Genomic DNA, 15,075 nt, shown 5'->3' with positions numbered 1-15,075 from the left:
TCTCCTCCTCCTCTTCTTCACAAAATCCTCCTCCCTGTTGCATGAGACCCCACCCTTGCAGGTGTCCATGGACAGTGGTGGGGTAATGGTAGGGTCCCCCCCAGAATGCCATGCAGCTGATCATAGAAGCAGCATGTATGGGGCTCTGACCTGGAGCGACAGTTTGCCTCCTTTGTCTTTTGGTAGGCCTGCCTGAGCTCCTTAACTTTCACGCAGCACTGCTGTAGCCTTTCTCCACCATGCACTGTGCGATTTTGGCATATATGTCAGCATTTCTTCTTTTTGATCAGACTTCGGCCTGCATAGATTCTTCTCCCCATACAGCAATCAGATCCAATGTCTCCCGTTCAGTCCATGCTGGAGCTCGTTTGTGATTCTGGGACTGCATGGTCATCTGTGCTGCTGAGTTTGCCACACTGACCAAACAGGAAATGAAATTCAAAATTTCCCAGGGCTTTTCCTGAGTACCAGCTAGTGCATCGGAGTTGGAAGTGCTGTCCAGAGCGGTCACATTGGAGCACTCTGGGATAGCTCCCAGAGGCCAATACCATTGAATTGTGTCTGCACTACCCCAAATTCAACCCAGCAAGGTTGATTTTAGCGCTACTCCCTTCACCGGGGAGGAGTACAGCAGTCGATTTTAAGAGCCCTTTAGGTCGATGGAAAGGGGGTTGGTTGTGTAGACGCATTGCTTATCAAATTGACCTAACTCGGCTAAATTCGACCTAACCACATAGTGTAGACCAGGGCTCAGTCTCAAGTGCTCAAAGGTTATGCCTACACAGTAAAGAAAAACCCGCAGCTAGCCTGGGCCAGCTGAGTTGGGCTTGTAAGGATCGGGCTGTGGGGCTGTCTCATTGCTGTGTAGACTTCCGAGCCCTGAAGCCTACACAGCAGTAAAACAGCCCAGAGCCCGAGCCCCATAAGCCCGACTCAGGAGGCATATGCCAGCTGCAGGTTTTTTTTGCTGTATATACATACCTGAAGAATCCCAACATGGTTCCACTGAATTGTTTCTTCCCACTTGTTTCCTCAAAGAGAACCAAAAGCTTTCTCCAGAGACCAATCAGTAATGGATGAAATGATGTTACCATGAGTTGGCAAGTGGTGTGGAACAGTGACTCAGGGGTGTGAACTCCTTAATTCCCCACTAATCTGATTGGCGTGTTGACTCTAAATCCCACTGATATATCTTTATAAATGCAACCATTTAATTGCTGATAAATTTTGCAGGTGGAAAAGGCACAAAGCCCACAGCATTGGGGTTTGAGAATCCTTGCAGGGAAGGAAATGCAGAGGAAAGAATAGAGGAGATTCCCAAAGAAAGGTAATGGAGGGGGATACAGAAAAAGCACAATAGGGAAGGAAGTGAAACAAAGGGCAGAAACTGTGGTGGACATAAAGGACAGAAGATTTTCTGACTGAGCGATGAATGACACAATAATTTAGTTACTACATAAAGGCCATATTCTACCATTGATCTCTGTGCAAACTTCCCACTGATGTCAGTGGCATTCCACTGTGCATTGTGGAGAGGACATATTCCTGAATTTACACTCCAGCTCACAGACCATAATGAAACATGGAATTTGGACTTATCCTCTGAATTTGACACCCTTGTCACAGCCACTTGTAGTTTAGCTTGTCCAGGTAAGATTTCTTTCAGCATATTTCTAATAGTGTCTCACTGTTCTCCACATCTTCCTGCAAGTGCTGCAGTCTGCTTACGTGCCTGTATGTGGTGTGCTAGGCTGTGATCTTGAAAAGTCTGAGATGGTTTTCATTTGCTTTTTGTCAGAATGAAGATTGTTGCCCTTGTCTGGGGGCAGCATAAAGTGGGAATCCTCAAACTTCCCTGTTTTTGAGTGTTCTAAAGTTATTTAAAGGAGATTTTTGTTTGTTAGCAAAACAGAGTTCTTCAGATGCTCTGTATCCTGCTCACCTACAGCAACTTGTTGCATGCTATTATAATCTAAGAACATCTATCTTACATTATAGCACGGGTGGGCAAACATTTTGGCCTGACGGCCACATCTGAGTATGGAAATTGTATGGCGGACCATGAATGCTCATGAAATTGGGGGTTGGAGTGAAGGAGGGGGTGAGGGCTCTGGTTGGGGTGTGTGGGCTCTGTGGTGGGTCCAGAAATGAGGAGTTCAGTGTGCAGGAGGGGGCTCTGGGATGGGGCAGGTGGTTGGAGTGCAGGGTGTTTGTGTGAGGGCTCCAGCTAGAGGTCCGGGCTCTGGGGTGGGGCTGGGGGTCCAGGAGGGTTCTCCAGTCTGGGACCAAGGGGTTCGGAGGATGGGAGAGGGATTAGGGCTGGGGCAGAGGGTTGGGTAGCGGGGGAGGGGCAGGGGGGCAGGCTCCGAGTGGCGCTTACCTCAAGCAGCTCCCAGAAACAGCAGCATGTCCACCCTCCAGCTCCTACGCAGAAGTGCAGCTAGGTGGCTCTGCGCACTGCCCTGTTTGCAGGCGCTGCCCCTGCAACTCCCATTGGCTCTGGTTCCCAGGCAATGGGAGCTGTGGGGGTGGCGCTTGGGGTGGGGGCAGTGTGTGGAGCCCCCCTGGCTACATGGGACAGGGGGGACATGCCGCTGCTTCCGGGAGCTGCGTGGAGTGGGGCAAGCCCCTGATCCCACTCCCCAGCTGGAGCGCCGGAGCAGGGCAAGCCCCGGACCCTACTCCCCAGCAGGAGCTCGAGGTCCGGATTAAAACATCTGGAGGGCTGGGTGCGGCCCTCAGGTCATAGTTTGCCCACTCCTGAATTACAGTAACTTCACTCGCAAGCTGCCACTGACAATGAGTTTTTATTCTGAATTCTAGTGGCAACATCTGCAGTGTCAAAATCTCAGTGAATTTATTAGAGCATAAGCTTTCGTGGACTACAGCCCACTTCTATATGTTCCATTCTATATGCATCCGAAGAAGTGGGCTGTAGTCCACGAAAGCTTATGCTCTAATAAATTTGTTAGTCTCTAAGGTGCCACAAGTACTCCTGTTCTTCTTTTTGCAGATACAGACTAACACGGCTGCTACTCTGAAATCTAAAATCTCAGTGGTATTTTTCCACAATGTAAAGGCTGAAAGGATTCAAAGAATGGACAAGCAAATACATTTGGGCCAAATTCAGCTCTCATTAACACTAGCTTTATTTTATTGGGACTGTACAGCTGGAACAGGGTTCATCATAAACGTAGGACATTTGTTCCTTTGTAGTTTGTGTGTTTAACTAGTAACCCTAATTGGTTATGCCTAGAAAAATTAATTTACAGAAAACTGTGACATTTTGTACTATTGTAACAATGAAGCACCAAACTGTAGAGATGGGCTAAAGTTAAAAAGCTGCATGAGAACCCTTCAAACTTGGGGTTGTATGAAGTCTGGTGTAACCTCACCGGTCTTAAATGCTATGAAAAGGTTTTGATTATTGCCTCAATTCTCTGAGTTTGGTAATCTAAAACCATCAAATTAATCTTTATATTTTCAAGGTAATAATGGTCGGTTAGCTTTCCTTCAAGAATCATTGAAAAATGACAGTTTTCGAACTGTATTATTTTTTACCTGAGTGCCCATTTTTAATTTCATCCCTAAAACTTATTATTTTTCTCTGTTGTGCTAATGTGCAGCATCAGGTTTGTTTCATGCAACTATTGTCCATAGTTGAGCATGATAGAACAGTCATAGAAGGGCTGGACATTGATCTAGTTGATCAGTGCTGTCATTTCCCCCAAGAGATAGGGTATGGGACAGCTATTTGAAGAGAGATCTTCTGCTTTATATACTGAGATTGGGAGCAAACTGCTAGTTACTGTGCTGAAACTCCCAGCCCAACCATTGATGTTAAAAACAGAAGCACAGTCTCCTAGAGAGAATGGTGTTTACAGGCTAGCTTTCAGCTTGTAGATCATGTGCACCAGCCCTGGGGGAGGATAGTTTTTATAAATAAAATATTTGTGAACAGCAGTAGTCACAGCATTATTACAAACGTCAAAAAAAGATATCAAAGGGCACTGTTACATGTGTTGAGCAACAAGTCTGTATCTTTGTTCCTGAACTGTGGCGTACTTCAATATCATGATTGGAAAAAATATTTTAAGGTAATAAAGGAAGTTACATTTGATGCAGAAAATATTTTAGAAATAAAACACAAGTGATGTAAGCTTAGTGCACACGTTGTAATCAGCTTCATATAAATCATTCTTTTCTTTATAAATATTTTATATTGCTAGGAGGTCATATTCTGAGCTCCTACTCAGGCCAAGACTGTCCCCTCCTGTGGTAGAAACTGAGTGAGAGCACTTTTGGGAAAGAAATCTGCTTGTCCGTCTGTTCCATTGAAAAGAGTGGAGTTGCATTTCCTTTCCACAAAGAACAAGGTGCAGGGCTGTCCTAAAACTTGGCAAATCCCCTGGCTGTCCATGCTGCCACACCAGCTCTTGCTCCCACATTCCCAGCAGTGTGGCTCAATGGAACCATGGTAGCAGCCCTTAGAATGGCGGGTCAGAGAGGGGGAGGGAATCAGTGGGAAAGAATAAAAAGCCAGTATTATTTTTTCTGTGGAGTTTGTAAATGGCTTCCATCCCCCCGGGTCCATCCAGTCTCTGTCCCCTTCCCCTGTGCAGACATTGGATCCATGGGGTAAGCTCTATGGGGCCCAATGTTGCGGGGAGGTGCTGTGGAAGCAGCTGACTCCCCTTCTATGTGGGAAAGGCAAGATCTGTATGGAAGGGTTCCCTTTATCAGTCATGCCAAACCTGCAAAAAACCCCACAGAAATTGGGCTTGTTTTTGGCTTAATTTGGCTTGTGAGTTGCTTGTTGGCTAGTTTTTGGCTTGTAGCTTGCTGCTGCTTCTTTTTTTCAATCAGCTCTCAGCAAGGGTTTTGTGGGGGGCGGGGAGTCAAGGGTGCACAGCGGGCCCACCACAGTCCCAGACTGCATGCCGGGGGGATCTAGTCACATAGAGTGATGGGGTTCTTAGGGATTGGCTTGTTTTGGAATAGTTTTGAAATGGGATTAGCTTGATTTTTGGCTTATTGTGAAAGTCAGGGTGCTTATTTACCACGTGAAAGTTGGCAACTTTTGTGCCCTCTATATGCACATAGGAGGAGTGGAGATAGCCTGGCCCTCAGTTTTTACTCTTACTTTACTCAGGCACCACTCCCAAGGGCTTCTGGATTTATGAGTTACAACACTGAATTTAGCAAAATTAAACATTCACTCTTTTCTATACTGTCCCCTCCAACATCTAGCATATTATACTTACAGAAAGCTATATTTCAATGCATATGCAAAGCAATTCTGAAGATCACATATTTCCCTATATTGAAAAAAAGAGAGAGGGACTGGAAATACACAGAAAGGTATGTGAAAGAAATGTACAGTAATGTACCACAGAGCACTTCAGATACGAGTTCTGACAGAAACAGCAGTGGGAATGATGTGATATGCAGCCTTAGCTCTCTGTAAACAGCATATTGCAGTGAGCTGTGCTGTGCACTGCTAATGTACAAAGCATGGATAGACTGAATTGCCCCACCTTATTGCTATAACAACCACCAAGAGTATGCAGTAGAAGTAAGTGTTACTACCAGACCTGCACATCATTCAGTAGTCCCTGGAAGGATTTCCTATCCTTTCAAGTATTGTTCAATTTCCCACAGTCCCAGACCCCAAAGATGCCATAAACACAAACGCTCATGCTGGTCTTGCTGTCTCTGATACACAATGGCAGTGGCTTGTCCTTGCTGGCAAAAAACACAGTAGAATATAACTGATACCCGACTGTGGATAGCATACCATGTTAATGGTGACCCTCATAAATCTACCCTCTTGTGCAAAGATTTACCCAACTATTTTAAAATGTCCAACTTCCAAACTGAAGTTAGGCATACAAATCTCTATTTAGGCACTAAATAAAAGTGACCTTACTTTTAAAGCTTCTGAGTACCTGTAGCTCTCATGAATGCCAGTGGAAGCTTGCATTCATACATTACATAGGGAGGGAGGGATAGCTCAGTGGTTTGAGCACTGGCCTGTTAAACCCAGGGTTGTGAGTTCAATCCTTGAGGGGGCAATTTGGGGCAAAAATCAGTACTTGGTCCTGCTAGTGAAGGCAGGGGGCTGGACTCAATGACCTTTCAAGGTCCCTTCCAGTTCTAGGAGATAGGATATCTCCACTAACTATTATTATTATAAGCTGGGATGCTTCTGAAAATTAGGCCAGTTTTATTTAGGTGCCTACCACAACCACTCAAATATGAAAATGTTGGCCTGTATTTATGACTAAAGTGATAGTATTTCGATGCTATCCTTGCATCATTATATATATATTTAAAAAAAAAACATGATTATTGCTCAGTCCATCCTCCAGTCATCATAAAATTTTCTAGAACAAATATATTTAAGTAACCTTTCAATTTATACTTTGTTCACCACATGCATAATCAGTGTTGAAATAAGATCTGCGCAGAACATTAATGGATTATATTATTTGAGGTGGGGGTGGGGGTAGGTCAAAACTGCCTTGTATTCCTTTGGGTAGGATCTGGGAGTTGCAGGAGACTTTAGTTGAGCATTAGCCCTAAATAGGGTTGGTTTTATTTTTTATAGACTTGTGTCTGTTGTTCCCCTTTCACTTAATCTATTTTTGGTGTAGTGTAATATACATAATTTAAATAACCAGGGAATGTCTCTGGGCTCAAAACCACTTGCTGGTTTATATTAGCTAATTAATGGTGATTTATCTGAGTTACTAATTTGAGTGCAGCTGATTGCCTTTAGGATTTTTTTGTGAACGTTGTAAGAATTTTGATTATAATTATGCTTATTTGATGGGCAGTCTACTTAAAATACTTCTTTAAAAAAATATTTGCCTGGCAGCATTTTTTTTCTTTTTACTATGCCAAACAAGTGACCTTGGTTGTTTCCTAGTTCAGATCATGTATTCAGGTAGTCTGTTTACTCTGCAACTCAATTTTATCTGTCTCTCTCATTTTTTCTCTTGTATTAGGGTTTATTTGCCTAGCTTCAAAACAATGACTGCTTGAAAAATAGTACTGATCTTGAACCCACAGAGCTTAATCATTTTCACAAAAACTAATATAGTAGATTCATTTTAGCCAAACTTCTCTGTCATGCTGGCCTGATTCCCAGAGCTTGAAAGTGTGAATTTAATGGTGGTACAATGTCTGAGGTAGGAATATAATAGAAACCTCTCAGCAGTATATCTATTGGATCAGTGTAATTTCTTTTTTCTCTATTGGTCTCAATGTCTCTTAAGGCAATCTACTCTGCAGACAGCAAAGGAGGCTAGCCTTCTCTTTACTGTGATCCCAATGCTACTTACACTAAACAAAGAATCAACTCCCTAGATAAGGTATACTGTTAAATACATAATCCTTGAGGAAAGTTTACTCTATTAACAAGTTTATTCTTTTGCTGCACATTTAAGAAAATACTGTAGATTTAGTTTGTTGCTCAGAAAATACATCATTTCAGTTTGATTAATTATCATTGCTTTTTACCTTTCTGGACCTCTGTGGACAAGAAGGTTTTGTCTTACCTCACTTTCAGATGTTAATATGAGGATTAATACATACTTTTAAAAGGTATGGTTCTGTGCACATTTATAGTGGAGTATCATACTCGGAACTACAGCAATTTACTTCTTTGAAGCACTGTATAAACTTTAAGTTACATATTTAACAAATTCTATTGTGTATCTAATTTTCACCATTACAGAGTCTACTAGCAAGCATTTTTTTAACACTAATTTCTTTCTATAGCAACTTATGTATCATTGGCAAAGGAAACTGCTAAAATATCTACTCAACATAAATCACTGCACTCCTAGATTCTTTTTTGCATAATACCCTTGGGCAAAATGTTGTCCACTGGCAACAAGAGACAGAACTGGTCAAAGTTCTTCAAATCTACAACTGGGACAGACATTATTTGGGAGTCTAAATTTATAACTTAATGCCAACATTTTTTAACTTGGTGCTTACATTTGGGCATTTAAATCCATATCTAGACACCTATACAATCAGTATGACTTCAACCGTGGGTGATAGGCATCTCTGAAAATCATGCCACATTCATTTAGGTGCCTACATATGGATTTAAGTGCCTAACTGCAGATACCCAGATTCAGAAAATTTAGCCTTAAATTTTCGGTGAGCTCTGGACTGCTCTTAAGTAATTCATGGTGAAGAACGTATAAATAAATAAACACTAAGCTCTTGTAGCATTTCCATCTTTAGACATCAAGGCAGTTTACAAAGAAATGTGTTATTATCTTAATCTAACAGATGGGAAAACAGAGGCATGGAGAGTTGAAGTGACTTGCCCAAAACCACACAGCAAGTCAGTGGCAGAGGCAAGAAAAGAATTCAGGTCTTCTGCTGCACACTCCTCAGTGCCTTCTCACCTGGACCATATTGCTATGCATGGACTTCTCTGACTGTTGCAAACTCTCAGAACTTTTTTCATAAATCTCACAATATTTGGCATTTATCTTCAAGCCCCAGCTCCTGGAGTCATGAGACTATGTGAGGCTCTTAGCTTGCATTAGAAAAAAACAACTTTTATCCCTCATGGTTGTAGCTAAAAGTTGGAAATGTGACCCAAGTGCACCCAAAATGATAAGATTTAAAAAAATGTGGCGACAAATAAGAAGAACCCAAATTAATTTCTTTTTAAAAAGATCATGGTTTTTAAGACAGACAAGCTCATGATTTTTGGGCCCTGACTCAAGACTTTTGAATGTTTGCTTTTTGGCAATACTGGAACTACTTCTCCATATTCCTCTCAGTCACTCTCAGGCTATGTCTTCATTGCCCAAATAGTTGGGTTTTTGTTTTTGTTTTTGTTTAAACAGCAAGATAACTAATATGGATTAGTCTCTTGCTGTAAAATCCTAGGAGCTAGGACTCATGTAATTTTTGGTGAGGTCAGCACTATACCTTCCCACTCGTCGTCGAGCCAGCCGAACTACATCATGGAAAAGACTACAGAGCCTTGTCTCCACTAGGATCTTACAGAGAGAAAGTTAACACATGCATTAGTTATCTCACTGTAAAAACTTACATTTTTTGGCAGTAAAGACAAAGCCTTTGTCTCTCTTCAGCTCCTCTAGAGTCTTTGATCTCCTAATTCCTCCTCTCCTGCCCTCATTTATGTTCTGGTCTCTCTGATCTCTGTTCACCAATCCCATATACCTCTGTGTAATCTCCACTCAGAACAACTCTAAAACAACTAGAACCTCATTCTCCATTTTTGGCAAAACATGTATACTCATGAAAACACAATTTTAGGAAATCTCATGGTCTCGTAGATCAGTTCATGAGTGACATTCAGCAAGTTCAGCAGGCTTATTTAATTACAACCATACAAATCCAACACACACTTCAGAGTCATGGCTATGGATCTCAGACTTATAAAATTTTACAACTCATAAAAGCTATGAAATAGAAAATGAAAAGTACTCTTATTCACCTCATCTTAAGTTTAAGTATTATATGATTTAGATTGTTCAATCAAAGGCAGCAAGTAACTGAGTTTTGCTTACATTCATAGAAAGTAATACAATGTGCTGTTGTACTTATTTGATAACTTTCTGATGTGTTTACCTACATGATAAGTAAAAAGGCCTAACCCTTTCAGTGGCTAATTGACTGAGAGGAGAAGCAGCAGAAATATAAAGACTGTGAGATATACAAGATGTCATTTTCTTTTTGTCACCATCACCAATACTAAAATGAGAACTGAAAATGGAAGTCATATACAACGACCTCAAAGATTGCTGCACATACAGACCATATATTCAGAAAAGCAATTTTTCAATGTGCATCTTTATTCTTTCTGAGGTATGGAAGATGAATGTTTATATGTACACTCCCTGCTAATTCCCTGTTAAATTTTGTTCTAGAAATATTACACTAACTATTGAGGTTAAATAGTATTTAGCTAGAGAGAACAGACACTATTAACACATAGTTGACTGGGATCTCCCCAACCTCTTCTTGACTGGCAACACAAGGGAATTGGGATTCAGAATAGGGAAAAAGGAACCGAGCCAAACTGCCCCTCTGTAGAATTTAATTTGTTTAGGCTTTGGTCATCTGAATAAAGCCATACACTAAGACTGTTTGGTAATTCTGAACACAGGATGCACCTTAGAAATTAACTATCTGGCATTAGAACTTATTAATCACTATATTTCAAGAGACCTTTTTATGAGAAAACGCACTCCAATTCATAGATACTGTCTTGTGCAATGTACTTATTAAAAACCGCATATCCCTGTAGCCCAGAGGGCTGACAGCTTCCTCCAAAGCTGTACTGCTGCTCTAAGCTAACCTCCAGGGGCTACTCAAGAGTGATACAGCCTTCATCCTCTCCCATGGAGTCTGAATGTATCATACCCACAACACACTCAACCTCAGCTATCCTGAGAAATGTTATTTCTGAGATGGCTACTGAACGTAAGTTCTGAGCCTAGCTGCAGTTTGCTAGCCATAAAAAAAATCACCAATAATTTTTAAAAACTGCATCATTTTTATGACAGAATAAACACATTGATTCAATGTATATGAGAACCCTTTTTTCCTTATGTTCAGACACAGGTATCATTTGCTTCCATTACATCACTTGTACTTGACTTTTTATCTCCGGATGATAAAAATATTACAAAGAAATAAGACAGCCAGACTCTGAGTCTTATGAGTGAGTAAAGGAATGCTTGGAGACAGCACTGAAGAACAAAAATGTACTGAACAAATTCAGTTCAAACAGGCTGATAATATCCTGAGGTACCACTAGAGCTTTTTTGCTGTTGTTGTCGAAGGTTAAAAGTGGCATAAAATCTGTAGAGATTTTTTCCCCCAAAGATGATCTTTCTCTAGTTTACTACATACACTGTTTTACTTTGCATGAATACCCTCTTTGACATTAAGTTCAGCCTTCAGGCTAGCATCACTTATCTCTCTTTATAAAAATTCTCATATTTGACTCTGTCATATTTATTATGTCAGATTGTAAACCAACTACCAACATTCTACAGGACAAAACATACAATCAAACAATTGAAATGATTTCAGGAAGTGTTTGGGAAATATTGAATTCTATATATTTTTAACTTTAAAGTACCATTAGTATGTTCTTCTTTCATTTTTCAAATAGTGTGAATTTCAGAGCTTTTAAATACTTACTACCTATAGAGGCAAATAAATATGGAAAAATACTTAAATAACTTCAATATTAATTTAAATCATAAGAAAACAAATGTTTTTGCATTTATGTTAAATGCTTCATTTCTCTGTACACAATCCTTCACTATTGAGCAGAGGCAGAAAACAATGTAAAATGATAGAATTTGTACAAAACGTATTTGACTTTTTAAATACGGATATCTAATTTCAGAATAAAAATGTACAAAACCCTGTGGCAAACTGGAAAAGTATGGTATAGCAATATACAAAAATCTAATTTTTTTAACTGAAAAACCATTCTCAATTTTGAACAGTGTTAGCTAAAAAAAGAAACAGTATGCAAATTATATGATATCAAATGATTTAGCATAGGGGCTTGTGAAGGAATCTCATGAAATGGTAAATCACCAGCCAGTGGAAACAAACATTTCAGTTACAGTATGTGATCATCCTGTGGGTGCCTATTATCAGAAGCTCCTGGGAATCCAATACAATATGGTACTGGTAGATTTTACTTTTACTTATGAACTAGTTTAGAAATAATAATTATACAGAGCATTAAAACATATGGGAAAAAATATGAAGACAAGATTGACTTGCAGCAATAGCAGAGTAGGGAAGCGCTTCCTGAAGTGAACAAAGGGCCACACAATGGGATATAAGAAAAACTAATTCTCATCTCTAAACTACTGTCAATCACAACAGGCCTGCCCTTTAAACAGGGTCAGTGTGCCATTTATCCATTGTTTAGTCATTGAAATGACTTGTACTGGAACTCTTCCCTGAGATTTGTCACAATGATCAGATTTGATGCCATTATCAGAATACCAAGTACGTGCTGCATATTCTATAGATGGGAGGCTTGAATAATTCCTGATGGCACAAGGCACATGTGTGCCCCAGACAGGACTCATCTCATGAGAGGGAGATAGTGATCACATACTGATCTCTCTCTCTCTCTTGGGGTGAGGGTTCTGCTGGGAGAGAGCAGCACATGCAGAAACACATTACTCAGTGCATGCGCACACCCGTACATGCACCTGCACTGCCCATATGAGCTGGGAGAAAACATTCATCTGAGGTTTTCTGAGCAACACGCTGAATCACTGCATTTCCCAGGCACTCATCCGTGTACTCTCTCTGGCCATAGTTTGGGACACTATTGGTTGCCTTCAGGCCCAGGCAGATAGGGGTGCTGTGGGCGCAGTGTACTGCTGTGATCTCCCTTGGGACAGACTTTGCGCCACTGAAGCCTGCGGCACAGGTTCCATTAACAGGGAGTGAATCAACTCAGTATATTCACATTGTGTTTATTTGTGTATTTGTATTTGAACATTTCTGTATTTGCAAAAAAGAGTGTTAAGGCTATGTCTACCTTACAGTGGCACAGCTGTACCGATGCAGCTGCGCTGCTGTAAGATCTCTCCTGTAGCTGCTCTATGCCAATGGGCGAGAGCTCTCCCGCTGACATGTGGGGATTTCTGCATTCCCTGCACACTGTGAAAGGGATCTCTGTGCTGGCAACACACAGGCTGGCAAAGGGAAGGATTGGGGGCTGGGCCTGGAGAGAGGTGAAAGGAGCGATGATAATGCATATTCAGTGCATGTAGCATGGAGAGGCTCGTTTGCTATTCCAGCCATAAACTGGAGTAGCAGCCATTTGGGGGAAGGGAGAGTCTGCACAACAGCCTTGAACCCTGCTCGCAGGTGGCAACAGTGAATTTCACATTTCCAGTCTCCATGGCCTTCACTCATATAAAACCTGATTACATGGGCTTTATGCAAGAGCAATAAATTGCATCCATATTGAAAAGGTGTGTAAAGTATACTGTAAACACAGTCAGCATCTTACAGTGTGTCAGTCATCAGGAATTTGCAACCATTTTCCCTATATATTTGAATACTTTCCTTTCTACTTGCCTCAACTATTCATAATTACAACACCTATCTCTTACACAGAGCTTTTCATCAGTAGATTTCAAAGTGCTTTACAAAGGAGGTAAGCATCATTATCCCCACTTTACAGCTGGGGAAACTGAGGCACAGAACAATGATGTGACTTGCTGAAGGGCACCCAGGAAGTTAGTGTGGCCAAGCCAGAAATAAACCCAGTCTATCTACTAGGCAACACTGTTTTCTCAGTGGCATCTCAAATCCCAGCTTTCCAGAATGCTGCTGCCTGCCTTCTCACTTACACAGAGAAGTAAAACTATATTCACTCCCAGACAACACCACCAAACCCTCTTACAGGTTAGGATGCAGTTTAAAATTACACCTTTTGGCTTCAATTATTGTTTCATAATTGTATGCTCAATTCCCTTTGACTTACATGATGAAATGAGTGGGCCCATGCTATTTTAAGCTATCATGTACTTACTAGCCTATTGCATTATGCTGAGTGTTTGTCTCTCTTTCTCTCTTACTATTCCCACGAACCTGTCTTCCTCCCTTCACGTAATCTCAACACTATTGGTGTGAGAGCCTTCTGAAAAAGACTTCCTTTATCTCTTCGCCACACAGACTCTCATTTCACATCTTATCTGAGAGCATAACTGTTCCCTCTGTCTATATATTCCAGTGTCTCCATCCACTATGATTATTATGTATCCCTGGAAATCAGTTCATACTTCACTTATTATAAAAATAATGTTTTATTGTATATTGGTAATTCAGAATAGATCTACTCTTTTTGGCTGTGTCTACATGAGCATTCCCCCCCCTAAAATTGCCCATTGTTGTAGCTCTTCCAGAAGAAGCATTGGTGGAAGTGCTAATGCAGGCAGATGTTAATGGCCCCATTGTTTTAACCAAAGCATTATCTAATCCTGCTAAGATCAAACTTAGGTGACATAATGGTAAAAATACTTCCAGGTGCCACCACATTATCTAAAACGAGTGATTCCACCATTGCTATTGCTGGAAGAACCAATCCAGAAGAAAACTTTAGGGATAAAGGGTTATGGTGTACAAAGTCACAATGACCCCAAAATAAAATACATCTGCCTTAACAATCCTGATTTAGCAAGATTTTAAAAATTAATTGTTTGCATCTTCTTCACCAAGGTGAAGTATAGTATTTTTTTCTGCTCCAAAATATGTCTGAAAGAAGAAAAACAGTAAGCAAGGATGAAGCAAAAAGAAAGGCTTGAACTTCATAAAACTGATTTAAACACTTTTGATTGGTGAAGGCACCACTGAGTTTGAAAGAGTTAATTACTTACACAATAAGGGTCCAATCCTTTGACTTTGATTTCAGAGGAACTATTCATATGAGGAGGAATTGCTCATATGAGCCAGAGTTACAGATGAGGCCCTATTTAATATATTGGATAACACATTTATGCTAACACAAACAGGACAGAAAAGTTTTTGTGCACAATTTAGATGTAACATGAAATGATGATGAAAGGCTTCAAAAGTATTATTATTTTCCTCACTGTTTATGTCAAGTTAGAACAAACACATAAATACTTCGCAAACCAAACAGAATTCAGCTCTGAAATGCATCTGACCTGTAATTGTTCCAAGAGAGAAAAAATAAAAAACAAAAGAAAGCAGATTATATTTTAAAATCAAGAAAAAGACAGCTGCTGACAAAAGAAATGTTTGCTTTGTACTGAACACAGATGCTGTTCAAGCAAAATTCTCAATATATTATTACAAACTGTCTGAGAAAATCTGACCTGATTTCATAAGCCCAGCAAAAGCAAAACAAAGGAAAGGATGATATTTGTGGGCTTTTTCCTCTAGCACAGCCATGCAAGCTGAGCTGTGAAACTGTGATGGAAATATTAGAGCTGTTGTGCCTGAAAAAACGCAGTGATCATTTCATTCTTCCTGTCTTTTAATGCTCCAGGGTTTTGG

General features: G+C 40.5%; 1 protein-coding gene across 3 annotated transcripts in view; it reads right to left on the bottom strand.

Moving 5' to 3' along the window:
- Positions 1–15,075, bottom strand: part of TTC29 (tetratricopeptide repeat domain 29) — a 217,945-nt gene that overhangs the window by 29,873 nt on the left and 172,997 nt on the right. The gene's annotated exons all lie outside the window — the stretch shown is intronic.

The sequence above is a fragment of the Malaclemys terrapin genome, chromosome 5, assembly GCF_027887155.1.
Source record: "Malaclemys terrapin pileata isolate rMalTer1 chromosome 5, rMalTer1.hap1, whole genome shotgun sequence".
NCBI classification, from domain to species: Eukaryota; Metazoa; Chordata; order Testudines; family Emydidae; genus Malaclemys; species Malaclemys terrapin.
Note: the sequence above shows the minus strand (reverse complement) of the source record. Positions and strands in the feature narration are given on the sequence as shown.